Source organism: Oculina patagonica, chromosome 4, assembly GCF_052425735.1.
Source record: "Oculina patagonica isolate OP01 chromosome 4, crgOcupat, whole genome shotgun sequence".
Lineage (NCBI taxonomy): Eukaryota > Metazoa > Cnidaria > Anthozoa > Scleractinia > Oculinidae > Oculina > Oculina patagonica.
The window spans coordinates 24,356,941-24,372,427 of record NC_135761.1 but is presented as its reverse complement, the minus strand read 5'-3'; the positions used below and the strand labels follow the sequence as shown (position 1 = coordinate 24,372,427).

Genomic DNA, 15,487 nt, shown 5'->3' with positions numbered 1-15,487 from the left:
GAACCGTGCTTTTATTTTGACGCTTCTCCTCCATACATCTGCCAACTGAACTGATGTCTCACCGATTCAAAATGGCCACCGTATCGTGACCGTTGTCTTTAAATAAAATGTCTTTCGCTGGAAGTTCATTAACAAAATCTAACGTCTAAACAGTTGAAAAAAAAAACATGTTTTGTCTCCAAAAATGACCAAGTCATCTCTGTGCTTTAATTTAATCCTTTCCTGAATTCCCAAGAGAATACATTTAGTTTCTCCTTACAATATTTCTGTATTGTCATGCGCACAAATGTTGAGAATCAAGAAAATCATCAACTTGTATATTGTCGACCAAATTCTCAGAAAAAAGCTTGACATTGAAGCGGTTAATTAGCTTAAGACGTGTTTTTCTTCATTATCTAATATTAATTTTTTTGGTTCTTCAGTTTTTTAAGACCATTTAACAAGACACGCCTAAAAAAATTAAGGGGAAATTGCCACGTGTGTCTTACTGTAAATCGTCAAAAAATCAGTTCTAAGTTTACGTGATCTTTTCTTTTGCGACTGCGAGGTCAACAGAGGTTTTCTTCAAAAATCTCTTTGTTACCGACTTGAGTTTCGTTGTGTATTAATTTATTGTCTACAAATTTGTTGTTGTTGTTGTTGTTGTTCTCAGATAGCGTGATTTGAACGAGAAACTGCGCTGTTTGCAGAATCATTGCTGCTTTAAATTATAAGTTTCCCCTTCTCTCAAACCGTAAAAGGGCTACCCAATCGTACTAAGAATGTTTTTGAAGGTAAACAGTGACAGCGAGAATCAGAGAACTGATCGCTACTAAATCCTTGCTTAGCGAATTTTCGGTCTTTTGTTTTTGTTTCTTTTTTCTCTTCTTTTGCAGCAAACTGACGAAAAGGCGGTAATTAAATTTCTACGCGACAACACTAAATTAATTAATGGTCAAATTTTGCTGTCATTTTATTGCCTTCAAGAACACTTATACTTGTATCTTGCACAGTGCATCCAGTATAACGACCCGGGGGGGGGGGTACTCCCGGCCCGGGGGGCTCCCCCGGGGGCCTCAGCTCGGGGGTGCGATTTCCAGTTGGGTTCGAGGGTGAATCTGTCATTGTTGGGCCCTTATATCGCTTTTGGCTGTATATCAATTGCGCTACTATGACAGACGTCATGTCTCCACTTCGGTTAGGGGTACAATTTCTGGCAATGGTATTAAGGGTAAGGGGTGGCTCGGAGCGGCCTCCCCGTCCTTTTTGCCCCCTCCCCCTCCGGGTATAACGAACGTGCTTGTAATTGCCGAGCAATGCGGCCGATAAGCAATGGAAAGTTCAAACTTGCAATTTTCAGCAAACTTAATTTGGACTGCAAGCCAAAATGAAACAACTCGGGTCCGTTCTTTTCGGGCAGATTTTAGTGGTCGTTGTTTCTGGATTGCACTGTGTACTAGTTCAGTTAATTTCTAGCCAGAATATTTCAACTGGTTTGTTGTCATCTACTGCTCTGTTTACACGGTGTACCGTTAACGGAAAAATTAGCCCAACTATGATTTCTGCTGATTAATCGCACCAAAAATATTTTTTTTTTAGCAAATAAGAAAAAAAATTATACTTTGAATCAAGATTATTAATCAATATTGCCGTATCAAGTTCAGTTAAGATTAAGACCTCCGTGTAAACAGAACCACAGATGCAACAATCCAAGTGTTTTTTTTTTCTTGTAATGTCATTTGAAGCCAGTTCACAGTAAATCCCGACAGCTTAAAACAAATGCAAAATGACACGACTGAAATGTAGTGTTTGCACGGGAATTCGATGTCAAATATTTTTCGTAAAATTTGAATTTTGAAATGTATACGTCTTTTTAAACTCAAATTGCCTGGCAAAAGATTTTACTCGTGTAATTTGATGGTTGAAAGTGCGCTGGGGGAAGTAGAATCGTTTTTAGTTTTGTTGTGTTTGAGAATTAAATGTTCGCGAGAGAGTTGACAGGCAAAAGTTGAAGCGGCTGAAATATTTAATGAAAAAATCTTCTGCCAGGTAGTTTTAGTTTAAGGACTGTGAATAGTACGAGAATCAAATTGTACGGTAAACTATTTGACATTGAATTCCCATGTAAACACTTTATTTCTCGCCATGTTTGCGTTCGTTTCAAAATTTATTGTGAACTTCGCTAGATTTCTCGATTACTTTGGCTAAGGAAAATAGCTGATTTTCGTTGGAAAACGTTTTATAGGAATATAGCTTCGAAATTGTACTGTTGGTAGTTTAGATGCTAAAGCAATATGCGTGAAAAAATACGCAAAACACTTGTAAAATATATTCTTTAATTCTTGAGAATAAACACGACTGTAAGTAATAAAGAGCAACTTCAATAAAAATGATTTATGAATAAACAGATGACTTGCACTTTATAATTGGTGGGGCTTATGTTGGGGAGAAAAGGAATATACAGAGAAAATAAACTTTAATTTTTTTTAAAAAAGTTGGCGCATGCGTATTAGGTACGCCGTATTATTTCTAAGACTTTTGGCGGGAAAATTGCCAACAACTGAACAGCGCTCCGCATGGCAGGCAAGTTTTTGGCGGGAAATTTTTGTCAATAGAGAAAATTTTCCCGCCAAAAGACTTCGTTTTTTTTTTGGAAAAAATGTTCAACAAGAGAAGCTAACATTAAACCAGTGAATTTATTTTGTCCAAATGCATACTACAGAAAAATATTTAACTTTTAAACTACCCAAAATGCAGGGTGGAAAACTTTCCGAGCTGAGCGACACCAATGATAAACTGCAACCGAATAACAAAAGTCATAGACTTCACTGGTTTAAGGCTCGCAACTCAAAGTAAAATGACAAACTTTATTGAACTAAAATAGCTACAACATTAAATGAAAGATGGATGTTTTCGAACTACAATAATAACTTAGCTAGTGCTCTCAAAACAACAAATTCAGCCAGTGCAAACCCGGTTTACAAAACAAACTCGCTTACCGCGGTTTTATACTAAACCCGGACTACAAAAAATGCAGTCAAAATCTTTACTGATGAACATGGCTGGCAAATGAAGGCGATGTTTGTTGTATACATAGCTTGCACTGCGCTAAATTCTGGTTAACTGAATGAAGAATCTCTACAGAACTTTCTTCAGTGAAAAGTAAACAGAGAAAATTACAGCCAGCTCAAAACGTTTTTTTCCGCCATGTGTACTGTTGTATTTTGGTGGCAGTACATGTACTTGGTTCAGTAATGTATCCAGATTAATGTGTTTTAAAGGTTCAGTGCTAAAATAAATCCAGATGTAGAACACAGCACTAGCAAAACGTTCAGAACTGGCTGTACTGACTAAAACAAATTCCTTTTCGTTTGATCAACTTGTATAATGTGGCCTCGAGAGGGAGGTATATGTAACTCAACTTTCAAACAAAATTCTGTTCACAACAAAAACTAATGAAGTCCAGAAATGGAAAGTTCAAGGCTATCTACAGATTTTTTTCACTCGTGGATATCAATAAGGCAAGAAAAACGAAATGAAATGAAAACAAGATTACATGTGTGTCATCATTGCCAAATAGCTAGAACACTATCTGTAAAATTTTCAGCTTTAAACTGATTTTTTGTCACCAGACGATCAAGGAAAATTTGAGCACACTACTGTAACATTCTAGTTAATCTACTCATCGTGTCCAGCACTCTTGTAAACATAGACTTGCATCTCTTCTTGCTCCTTCAGTATTTTCACAGTTCATTCTTGTTTGTATCTTTTCCCTTCCATCTTCAGCTCTTTTTTTCTGTTTCAAAATCCAGTCTGTGGTTCATGTAGCTGCTGCCTTTGTCTTGGGTGTAAAACCTGCTGATAAAGACAAGTGGTTAGTCTGTGTACATGTATATTGTCAGTCTCTTCTAAGTCAAAAAACAATTTGCCTGACAATTACCATGTCTAAAGGCTATCTCCATAGACTGTCAGGGCTAGGAGTTTTTCCTGGCTTTGATACTGAGGAGAATTGACTACTATGCTACAGGTATTTTTTTTATAAAACAGTCACTATGCTGGGTTTCCATTCAAGACCTACACTGTATATGAATCTCCCAATCTGCATGAAATTGCATTTCTGAGTAACTCAATCATTATAAACAAATAATGAAACACGCTCACTCCTCCCCTAGCCTCAGACATCCGAAGGCTGTATCATCTCACAAAAGCCACCAACATACAATTATGCAGACCTGTAACTAAACTGCTTTCGTAATGTCTTCCTCTCCTCCAAAATTCAGAGACAGATCGACCTTGATTTTAGAAACATTAATTAAATTTAAAGTTGTTCTGTGCCATCTTTTTCAAACTTCAAATGCATCCTTCGCAGTACTAGCCTGCAAATACAGCCGCCTCTCACGCTCCAATCTGCTTGCTGCGTTCGGAGCATGAAAGGCAGCTGTATTTGCAGGCTATTACCCCCGCCTCACCCCAATTACTGTACATCACGTGATACAACAAACATTTTGATGTAATGACTTGAGCCAATTATTCAGTGACACTACACATACTGTGCATGTACTGAAAGAGTATTTAAACTTGTACACTGCTTAAAGAAATTTTTAATTCTGCTTAAAGTAATCCTGAACAAACTAATCTTTACACAAGCATTTCAAGCTTTTTTTCTACAATAATGGCTGAAAATAGTTTTCAGGTCAACATACATGTGCAGTGTGTCATTTTTGTCACCTCTGGTTATCATTGTGGCATGTTGTAGTTTGTTGAGTTTTCAATGAGTGGCAATAGGATTATAGCAACTTGCAAAAGATTCAGAAAAAAAACTTACCAGTTACATGAAAGCACGGCTAAGTGAGGGCCTTGCTCAAATAAAACAGCAACCCTCCGAGATTATTTTTTTCCTTAGTGGCAATTTCACTGCCGACCACTCAAGTTTTGTTGCCAGTGAAAAATTATTTTAGTTGCTAAATTGAGCACACGCTTTCAATCCTTCTTCTCAGTTTTAGTCCCCAAGCTGGCAACTTCAGTTCCAAAATTTTAGTTGCCATGGTGACTTAAATATTCTTAACTTGCAGAGTTGAACAGATTTTTTTCTTAAAGAGACACTCTGAAGCGAAACTGGCATAATTTATAGATGTCTTGCAAACACTTTTAATTTCTATTCATGTTACTGTTAAAAAAGACTTTTTAAAGAATTTTTGAAGGACATGAACTGCTTCAGGTGTTAATCAAATTGCATTTGAGTTGTAAGAAAAAATTATTCATTATATTCTCTCTTCTTTCTTGAGAAATAATTTTGATTTAAACCTGATAAAAATTATCTTGTGCGATAATTTATTGTGCAATTTGCATGTTTAAATGTTCATGTACATCTGCTAGAACCTATAAAAGTGATTTACTACAGTGTATTGTGAAGTGGATTATGATGTAATTACCTGTTTGCGGAGTTTAGGGTCGGTGGTATTCCCAGGTTAAACATCAATTCCTGCTTCTCGCACCTGCACCAATGGTACAAAATAAATGGTACAGCTGTTTCAACTTTAATGACAAGTACCGGTACATTGTACTTCTACATTCTGGTCTTCTGCCGCTCAGCATCCTACAAAGGGCACAAAAAAAACACATAAAAAAAACGAAGTACATAACACTTATTAGGTCTCCGCACACGTGGGGACAAGACACAGGGACATGTACTGTAGCAGCGACAAGTAGCAGCGACAAAATCATGTGTTGTTCACACTGCGGGACATGAAGCAGGGATGTGTTTCTCAGTTATAAGGTGTAAGGTTGTTCGTGGAAAAATTGGGGTGCGTCTTATAGCCAAATATTTTCACATAATTTTCAGTTTGAGAACTTTGCATGATTACCGTAAAGTTCCGTGTATAAGCCGCACTTTTTTGCTCGAAAATTTAAGTCGAAAATCGGGGGTGCGGCTTATCTATGGAAACATCTCTGGTTGGAGTTTTTAAAGGCCTAATTAATACTCATAAAAAAACTTCTCAAGACGTCACTGAATAAACATATAACAACCTGAAAACTTTGTTGTTGTTCACTGCCTTTTAGCTCCTCTGCAAAGCTGTTTGCAGTGAAGCCTGTCGGTCACTTTGAAGCATGTCTTTTCGCGCGCGTAAGCACCAAGATAAACCCAAGTACTCAAAGTACTCTCAAGGCAAATCGCCGATCGCTTGGCCTTTTTATTGAACTTCACAGACGAATTACAAGTGTTTCAGGAGTGTTTAGAAGTGATAATCTCAAAATAACAATATCAAGAGAGTATCCGAGTTTAAGATATTGCGAACTCAAACTAAAAAGGAGGTATGACAAGTGAAATTTTGCTTTTGTAAGACTTAATTCAAATTAAACATTGCAACAACCACCGTGTCAGTGTTTTGAAACCGTACTTGTTTGCCCTTGTTTGTTTACCAATATAGAAGCTAATAGAACTTCAAACTTTATTGTCTGTACATACTTTTTTTTCCAAAATTTGAGCTTCCAAATCGGGGGAGCGGCTTATCTACAGGTGCGGCTTATACCATAAATTTACGGTAAGTTGTCAAGTTTGGGGTGCGTCTTATAGCTGAGTGCATCTTATAACTGAGAAAAGTTCTACAGTAAATCCCACCTACAGTGTGCAGGGCCATAAGCAGGATTTTTTACAGGTGGGTGCCAGCGCCAGAGGCCTGAGCTTCTTGGCAGGAGGTTGGGTTGTCCAGGGTTTTCTCCCCTTAGTAATTTTAAAAAATTAAGTTTCTTGATTCATGTTAGGACTTTGTGGCCCATGGGGCAGTGTGGAAGCACCCATTGCACCCCCCCCCCCCCCTGCCTACGGCCCCGGTGTGCATTCAAATCACAAGAAAGAGAATTGTAACAAAGTCCTAATAGCTGTTATTGTAGTTGAGCCTGCGATAATAAATTCTTTCGTTGAGAACAATGTACTTTATTCATGTCTGACTTGGCAGGATGGAGACTATTTCAGTGTACTACATGGTTAAACACTTACCAATTCACCATTGGTGATTAGCCCAGCCTGTAGATTGACAAATCCATTTCCATTACACGCTTCATCTGTACACGTTGTATCTTGACTCTCACATGGGTCTTGTCCAACAGAGGAAATAGGGCTGCTGTATTCACAGGCTAGTGGGTAACTTTCCAATAATTTAATGGTCATGCAAAGGTTGTCCATTAGACACAACTCCTGCTTGCATGCATGCACCTGTGGAGTTATATTATTCACTCTCGTCTTCCTGTTTTTCTTTTATTTGTGTCCAAATCAGGGAAGAATTTTTTTGCCAAAATTTTCCGTCCTGTTACCGATCATTACCCACAATCACTGGGCAAAGAACCAAAAAATTGTTTTTTTTTTTTATGCAATCTGAAATCCTAGGGCTTGGAAAAAGAAGTACAAACTAGTAAAATAATCTTCAGAGCAAAGTTTCTCATGTACATGTAAAACAATGTCCACATGCCAAAATTCAGCTACTTTTGATGAATAAAATAATGTGTAAAACCAGTTAATTAACTCAGGGCACGAACAAACTGCATGAGTCAAATTAATGCTGGGTGCACCAGGCCAAGTTTGAAATAAATGACAGAGGCATTAAATCAATAAAATATGGTACATGGTTCATGTACATAGAGCGGTTTCCACTTGAGTGTCAAAAGTAATTCGCGTTTGCATTGGTTTTACATTAGTACGCTTAGTGATTGGTTTAAAACCTTCGCGCCACTTTCTCAGCCAATCAGATGTAAAACCAAAACCAATTGTGACTTGCTCGCACACGTTTTCTAGTGCTTCACACCAGCTACATGTATTAGCCAGCGTAGCTTGGCGTTCTAGTCAGTCGGGGAGAGCGAGAAATCGCGCGCGCGAGCAAAGCGACGGCGGAAGGCAGAAGGAAAGAAAGAATGCCAGCCGCCTCTTAAACGGGAGAAATCTTTCGAATTAGCGGCCTCCAGAGGCCGCTTATTCCCATTGGCTAAAATTGCTTATCTGTCCTGTGATTGGTTTGTTGGCTTTAATTTATTCCAAATGACTCATTCGCATGCACGCAACATTCAGGCCGCTCAATTAGCATTTGACAAGTGACGAATGAAGCAAAGCAGTGTGAATTACACATGGATGCTATTACAGGCAAACAAACTCGGCAGTGATCATTAGAAACTTTAACTGGTTTTCTTCCCCCGCTTCGACTCGCAGATGATTTTTTCTTTGGACCTCCCAAATTTGCAGACATTTTGCAAAAACGAATATTAGCCTGATAACTTTCCCGGGGTTTATTTATTTTGTACATCCTGTACCACACATGAGTTTGACAGAACACGTCACCTTTTTATTTCCGGTCTTCACAAATTACGCGTATCATTTACATAATTACGTGAAAAGATTTCTCCCGTTTAAGAGGCGTCTGGCGGCTGGCGTTCTTTCTTTCCTTCTGCCTTCCGCCGTCGCTTTGCTCCCGCGCGCGATTTCTCGCTCTCCCCGACTGACTAGAACGCCAAGCTATGCTGGCTACATGTATTTGCTTCGAGTTTTGACTGGTTCACTGGATTGTCTGTGCTCTTTGTGATTGGCTAGAGTGATTACTTTGGTTTTGGTTTTACGAAAATCAATTGAAAACTGCTCTATCTAAACTGTATTCAAAAGAACCGGTACACTTATCAGCCCTGCTTTTGAATGAAACTACCGGTATATGAAATCACTGTTAAAATTGAAATTATACATGTATGTACATGTAGCTACATGTACTTGCAACGAGGTAGCCAGATTTTTTGTGATGTGACTGCAACTCATCTCATTGTCAAACAAAAATATTTGTTGTAGCCTCCACTTTTTCTCTTACATTGTAAATCCAATGATTTGTGCTTGCACTGTCACCGGCATTGAAACAAGTGATTTGTTTTACCATCTCATATAACTATTTACCTTAATAAGCCTTTTAAAAGTGAAACTTGCTTAGTTTCCAGATGCCCTAAATTTACTTTCCAGATTGGGCAAGTACATTTTGTTAATACTATTTTTCATTTTTTAACTTCCAAATTATAAGCACATTAATTTACTCTCCAGTGCCAAGCAGGTAAGTAATATTGTCAAGTCCTGCTGAAGGGATCCACCCTTAGGGATGTATAGGAGGGGGGCTGAGGGAGCTGCAGCCGTTTCTTTCCCTTGGATTGGTTTTAAAAAACTTGTTACGAACCATCTTTTGTGAGGCACTGTGCAATCGGGGTTGTGTTGTAGGTATTGGAGAGATTGCTGTCTGTCCAAAATGTTTTCCGCCCCCTTATTCTGACCAATGGCCAATTTCATGGCTGAAAGAAAGCCTATCACTGGCTGAAATATTACTAGAAAACAAAGATGTTCAGGTAAGGCACAAATTCAAGGCCAGAAAAGCAGGAATGGCCTTGGTATCATAACTTTCCTCAGTTACACAGCACATGACCTGTAAGACCAATATTGGGCATTAATTTGTTTTGAAAGATGCTTGACACTAAACAAGCCTCTGCTGCATCAAACAAATGATCGAATAGAGTATAATTCACCTTTAATTTTTTACGTATAAAATCTATTTTTTACATGATGACATTGATACTTGGAAAATAAAAATGTTTGACTTAACTACCAAACACCATGCCATCATTGCTGTTACAGGTGACAGGCGGCACACATACTTCCACACCACCATACTGTACATATATTTCGTCATGACATTCTGCACACCTGTCAGAGCAGACCTTAAATGGAAATCAAAAAATGACCATGTAAATACAACTTTCACCACCTACACCTGCATGTAATAATAACGTAAAATTAAGAATTTACGTCACAGTGCACTGATCGGAATGAGACATTTACATGGCGTATCATACAACAGTATAGTCCTGCTGGCAGACACAATCCTATATAAAACAATGCCGCGAGCTGTCATGTGTACATGTACAGGCTGGGCTGGATCAGAAAGCCGTCCAGGCATGCTCGCGAAAATTATACTTATTGATTGAGTGAGGTCAGGCCAGACAAGAAAATATTTGGGGCTGTTCAGTCAGTTTGAATGGACCTCTGTGCGCTTGAAACATACGCCATCGAGACCTCAAGGTTAATATTTTCACGTCAGGCCCTCCCACTCAATCAATAAGCTCTGAGTATGCGATAAAACAGCCACTACCCAGAAAGCCACAAGAACGCAAACCATACTAAGTTGTTCAAGATGTACAGCGAAGAAGTCAGGTTTTGTCATGGTTCACTTTTTATCATGTTGAATAACAGTGTTTGAGCAAAGTAAGAAATTTCACAACGAAAGTAAGAAAACTAGACCTTTGTTGTTCTCATTTGTAAATCTCTTGAATTTTTGGAACCTTAAAGACTTTGCAAACATTGGAACGTGACATGTTCATCCAAAAGAAGGAATTGGAGTTTATGCGGTAAAACTTCAACCATTCACAAAAACCATGCTCTGTTTTAAAAGATTTTTTAATTGATTATTAACGAGTTTCAAAAAAAACTATTTAATGAAATAATAAGAAAAGAACACAGTCGATTGATTAAAGTTTAATTTTTAGCATGACAATGTTACTGTTTGAAACAAACTAAAGTTATTAATACTGAAACATTGAAGGAACCCAATTTTGAGTTTGTAAACTTAATCAGCATATTACTGTGAGCACTAGAATATACCAATGATTATTTTCATAGGATCATCCTCACAGTTTGCTTAAAAACAGGTCTTTGGTTTGTTTTCTGTTTCTTATTTTTCTTAATGATTTGTCAGTAATACAGTGAATGTTTTAAATTTAAGACTGAGTAAAAAAAAATGAATACTACTTGTCTTGTAACCAATCTCACTCAATCAAGATACTTTAAGACAATAAGACATTCAAATCAGACACAAGTTTTGTTTTCCAGCGGCTAATTGACCGGAAAGCGGCATCCAGTGTGTTAGTCTGGTCACTCGGTGACCTCAGGTTTAAACCTTTTTATTGCCAAAAAGCAGGAACGAGCATGCATGTAATTCTAGTGTCCTTTTTAAGTAAGAGTGGTACTACTGAATCAGATATTTACTTTCAATTTCAGTTGTGTGGCATCAAAATTAATAAAAGCAAACCGAAAGACAATCCAAATATCAATTTTTGGGTTTCTGTTATCAATTCACTCAGTTCCTCTCTTTTCTCTTTATTCAATTTCATGTATTTAGCATTTTTGTACTTCCTGCGGTATCAAATGGCTGTCAATCTCAGGAATGGATGATTAATCAGACCTAAATAGTGATAAAAGAATGTTTGGTGGCTCATCGAGTCACCACTTACATATAGCCGCCAAAGAGCTGAAGGCGGAATCCGCCTGACAGGAATGTAAATATTTGCTTTAATGATGATTTGAAAAGTTCTCAAAATAGCCTGAAAAGAACCTATAGCTACATAGATGAAGGCTGTTTATTGCAGTCCTCTTGTAAGGCAGATTTCCTTCTATATGTAGATGACAAAGACATGATTGTTCAAATATTTTATGACTGCTGTTTGTTTCCGGTGGCATCTCTGTTTTATCACATTAATTATAAAGTAAAGAAATGATCTCACAATGAATGGTACAATCATGATAATAATTATATAAAAAAAAATAATAATTATTTTATAACACAAATAGGCACAAAGATATCTGAAAATTTTCCAGTCCATTTCTGATTCAACTTAAGGGACACTGTCACAGGGATTTTAATGCTTTTCGGTAAAAAGTACTAGAATTGGCGAATAGGTCTCTTCTTGTACATGAAATGCACCTTTCTTAGTACATAAGTAAATGAGATATAAAGTAAATTGTTGTTGAAGGAAGCTTAAAGAAGGGATCCATAATAATTTTAGGTGTTTTTCTAGTCCACAAGGACAAAACTTGAAAAAATCAGCCTGACTTTTTCAAGATGAGATCTACATTAAAGGTCCTGATGGCATCACAATAATATCACTTGTTTATCGCTCCAGTACACTTGCATGGCGATTTTTTAACAAAAGTGGACCACTATTCGTAGTATTCCATATGTCTTTAGGCTCTTGAGTTTTTGAGATAAAACTGGTGACAGTGACCCTTTAAGTACTGTACATGTACATACATATGTATGCACTGTGGAACCTTGAAACATTGGCAGAATGAGTAGAGGGGGGGGGGGGAGAGGAAAAAGGAAGAGAGGAATATGAAAAAAATTTGGGCCAAAAATAGGGAAGAGAAAAAATATTTAAAGAGATTTGGATACCAAAAAAAAGGAAAAAAAAAAAAGAGAAGAGAGAGGGGAAAAAAGAGGAAGGGGGAATGGAAAACCCTGTTCACCCCCCTGGAGAGGCTACGGGCAGAATTTATACTGCAAAAAAAATTGGAAGAAACTGCAAATTATGTCATAGTGTCCCTGTATACCTGGCAGCTCTGTTGTTGTGAAGGCAAAAGGGAGGCAAAAAATGAGGGGTAGCACCATGAAAACAAAAAATTCAGTTTGTTTCTGAAATGTCCAGAAACCAGAAAATGGTCAGACAAACGTGAAGGATATAGATTTTGTACACTGACTTTGTTGACAAAAACCCTAAGAAAATGCATCCTGCAGGTTCCAAGAATACCACAATACAAAACTAAACCTACTGAAAATTAATACCAATGAAAAATTGACCAATACCGCAATTCCGCAAACCACAAATTATGTCCCCAGCTTCCAAACAAACTACACTTCCTTCGAAAAGATTTTTTGTAAAAAACTGACACTCTCCCAAGTCAACTGTCACTCTCCCAGAAAGAGGAGAGGAGGGACGGGGGCAGGAAGGGAGGGGGGAAAGGAGAAGTTAAGTCCCCACATGACAGGGGGGGGGGGGGTGATCATAAAAGTTACCATACGACTTCAAATGAATACAGAAAATGAATTAAGTAAAAATATAAATGAACAGTTTAAAAAAGGATTCTTGATGAATAAAAAATTGCTACATTAAATCATACTTGCCTAAAGCCAGTAGTTTTGGAAGCTTCTGCAAGTTTGTTTCAAGTCAGAACGACAGAAGTCTGACCGCGCAATACAAAGGTTATCCGTCAGAAATAACCACTCCGTTTCAGTCCAGAATTTGAAAAAGGTCGTAAACATGGTGGCAGTATCTCAAAATAGTTTCTGAGAGTACTTACGAAGCAAAATAAAACTTAAATTTACCGCCAATCCGCCATCATGCCTTCCTCGTGGTCAATATTCTTCACGCCAGACTCGAATGGATCGATGGGAAGACAACGAGTGTTTTTTTCTAGGGGAGGGTGGGTGAATGGTCTGCAAATCGTGCAAAGTCGATTCATTTCGGGTTAGTGAAGTAACCGCAAAATGAGGAATACTGTTGGCCTATGCGGCATTTAAACAAGTTCTGTCATTCAGCTGATTCAGTGTAATATCGTTTTAAACACCCGAATTTCTGCTAGGCGGAAAAACGCCTTTAATGTCTTTAGGCATCGTAATTAAAAATATCAGTCAGAAAAATGAAGCTAGAACTCTATAGACAACTGAATAACGTTTGTCGCCGCTTAATATAAGCTGAGGATGTGTTAAAAATGACCATGGTTTCCGAACTACAGCTGCGGCTATGTTAGTTTCAACGGAATTAAAGTGAGCTCTCCGGAATGACACTGTTTTATGATAAACAGATTCTTGGATAAGCCTTTGTTAAAATTATCTTTATAAACACTGAAAAAAACAAAGGTTGATCTCTCGTAACTTATGGGGTATATGATATCTTTTCGTACAGACATAAAATTTTAAATTCAGCGGCACAATTACAGTAAAACCAAACCTAAACTAAAAGACGATCAAAACAGGAGTACAGCTCGTATCACTATCGGTTTAAACGTTATTCCTAAAAATGGTCTCTCACGATCAGTCTCTTTGATTCCGTGTTGTTTTAGGATTTTTGTATTTCCTGAAGTATCAAATCATTGTCAACTCTAGGAATAGAAATGATTAATGATCCAATTTTTCATTGATAACAAGCTCGAAGATTTATCATTTGAGAGACACATCTACTCAAGGCATGCATTGAACTTTGGCACACGAAAAAATGTATCGAATGTTTGCTTAGATTGGCAATAAGCTTTTCAAAACTGCCAAAACCAAACCATTGAAAGATACATGAACGAGTGAATTGTTTCCATTTTAAATGTCTATAAATGATACGAGTTCTTTGAACTTCTTCTCCGAAATTTCTCGTGATATCCTTTATTTTCCGCTGTGGCATCTCGGTTTTATCGCATGATTAATTACGTCAAACAAGCATGCATTGAAAATATCGGAAAATTTCCGATCAGTTAGGAGTTGACCAACAGTGGTTGTTTATTGGACAGTGTCCAAACAAGCATTTCCACTAAAGTGCTTTGAAATCTTGTGAAAATGAGAAGATAATCCCTGTTAAGAGAATTCTGACATTTCGTTCGGATAAGACTAGAACGAACTCCTAAGCAAGCTGCTATAAGCCCCAAATATTCAGTTTATCTCGCGGTAATTTTCTTAGACAATTAGGTGCGAGACAAAGACCTCTTTCGGACTTGAAGCACTTTGGAAGGGGTTGTGTTTTGCTTGAAGAGTTGTAAAAGCTTTTAAGCTATAGGCCCGGGGGGGGGGGGGGCCCCCGCTGGGCCGGCGCTGGGGCCGAGGTCGTGGGTCACCATCGTGTGTCCAGAGGAGACCGGGGGGCCCCGCATCGCGGATCGTGTGACAGTGGTCCTCGTGACACAGTTCTGGCGTCTGGGTGGGGCGTCGGGTCTGTGCTCAGCCAGGGCTGTGGGGGCGGTCCGCCCCCCACCCCCCGGGATATAGGTTGAGAAAATCGAGAGGAGTATTTATGATACCACTATATATACGCAAACTTTACGGACTTCTTAGAGGAGCATAGCTACTAACCTCTTTTTTGTACCGACTGAAAGAGTCCCAAAGACGAATAGATAGCCTGCTTTTTCATGAGTCTCCAGTCGAACTATTTCCCAATCTAATAGCTACTTCACGAACATCAAAGGGCCACCACTATTGCACAAAATAACGTGGCTTAATTTTGCTCATGAGGGTCTTAAAAAATGCTCGTAATGTTTCTGACATTTATTTTAGTAAAAGTATTTCTTTGCGTTCATAACCCATATACGACCTTTCGAGAGCGTTCAGCGTATCAGAGAAACTCAGTGAAGAACTAAACTTAGTCTAAATGATAAATCATCACAAAGATGCCGCGATTGAAAGAGAGACGGTTTTGATTTCGCGCGTCAAGTTGAAATGATTAATGTCCAATGTGTCTGCGAAAGAAAATAAGGCTGTGGACAGTTATTAATTGCCGTCTAACCTTTTGGCCTGTGCGTGGTACGCACGCAGGCTTAACACATATTCATTGCATGCGAAGTCATACGATACAGCACTTATCTGCCCTGCATATGCTTTAACTTGAAATCAAGTGATAAAACGATGAAAATAAGTTTTATTTTTAAGTTCAAGTTGGTCGGATCAAATGGCAGTGGACGAAATTGCTG

At 38.2% G+C, this 15,487-nt stretch overlaps 1 protein-coding gene and 1 long non-coding RNA gene across 4 annotated transcripts in view; both read right to left on the bottom strand.

Moving 5' to 3' along the window:
• The window catches only part of LOC144651724 (uncharacterized), a 165,431-nt gene that overhangs the window by 87,487 nt on the left and 62,457 nt on the right, over window positions 1-15,487 (bottom strand). The gene's annotated exons all lie outside the window — the stretch shown is intronic.
• LOC144651978 (uncharacterized) lies at window positions 2,092-15,022 on the bottom strand. Of its 3 annotated transcripts, XR_013570388.1 has the most exons (5): window positions 12,945-13,204; window positions 9,597-9,708; window positions 6,977-7,223; window positions 5,412-5,575; window positions 2,092-3,834 (listed from the first exon to the last, which is right to left on the bottom strand). It is a non-coding gene; the product is annotated as an uncharacterized LOC144651978 (long non-coding RNA). The 3 variants fall into 3 exon arrangements; XR_013570387.1 differs by lacking the exons at window positions 5,412-5,575; window positions 12,945-13,204 and adding an exon at window positions 14,874-15,022; XR_013570386.1 differs by lacking the exon at window positions 5,412-5,575.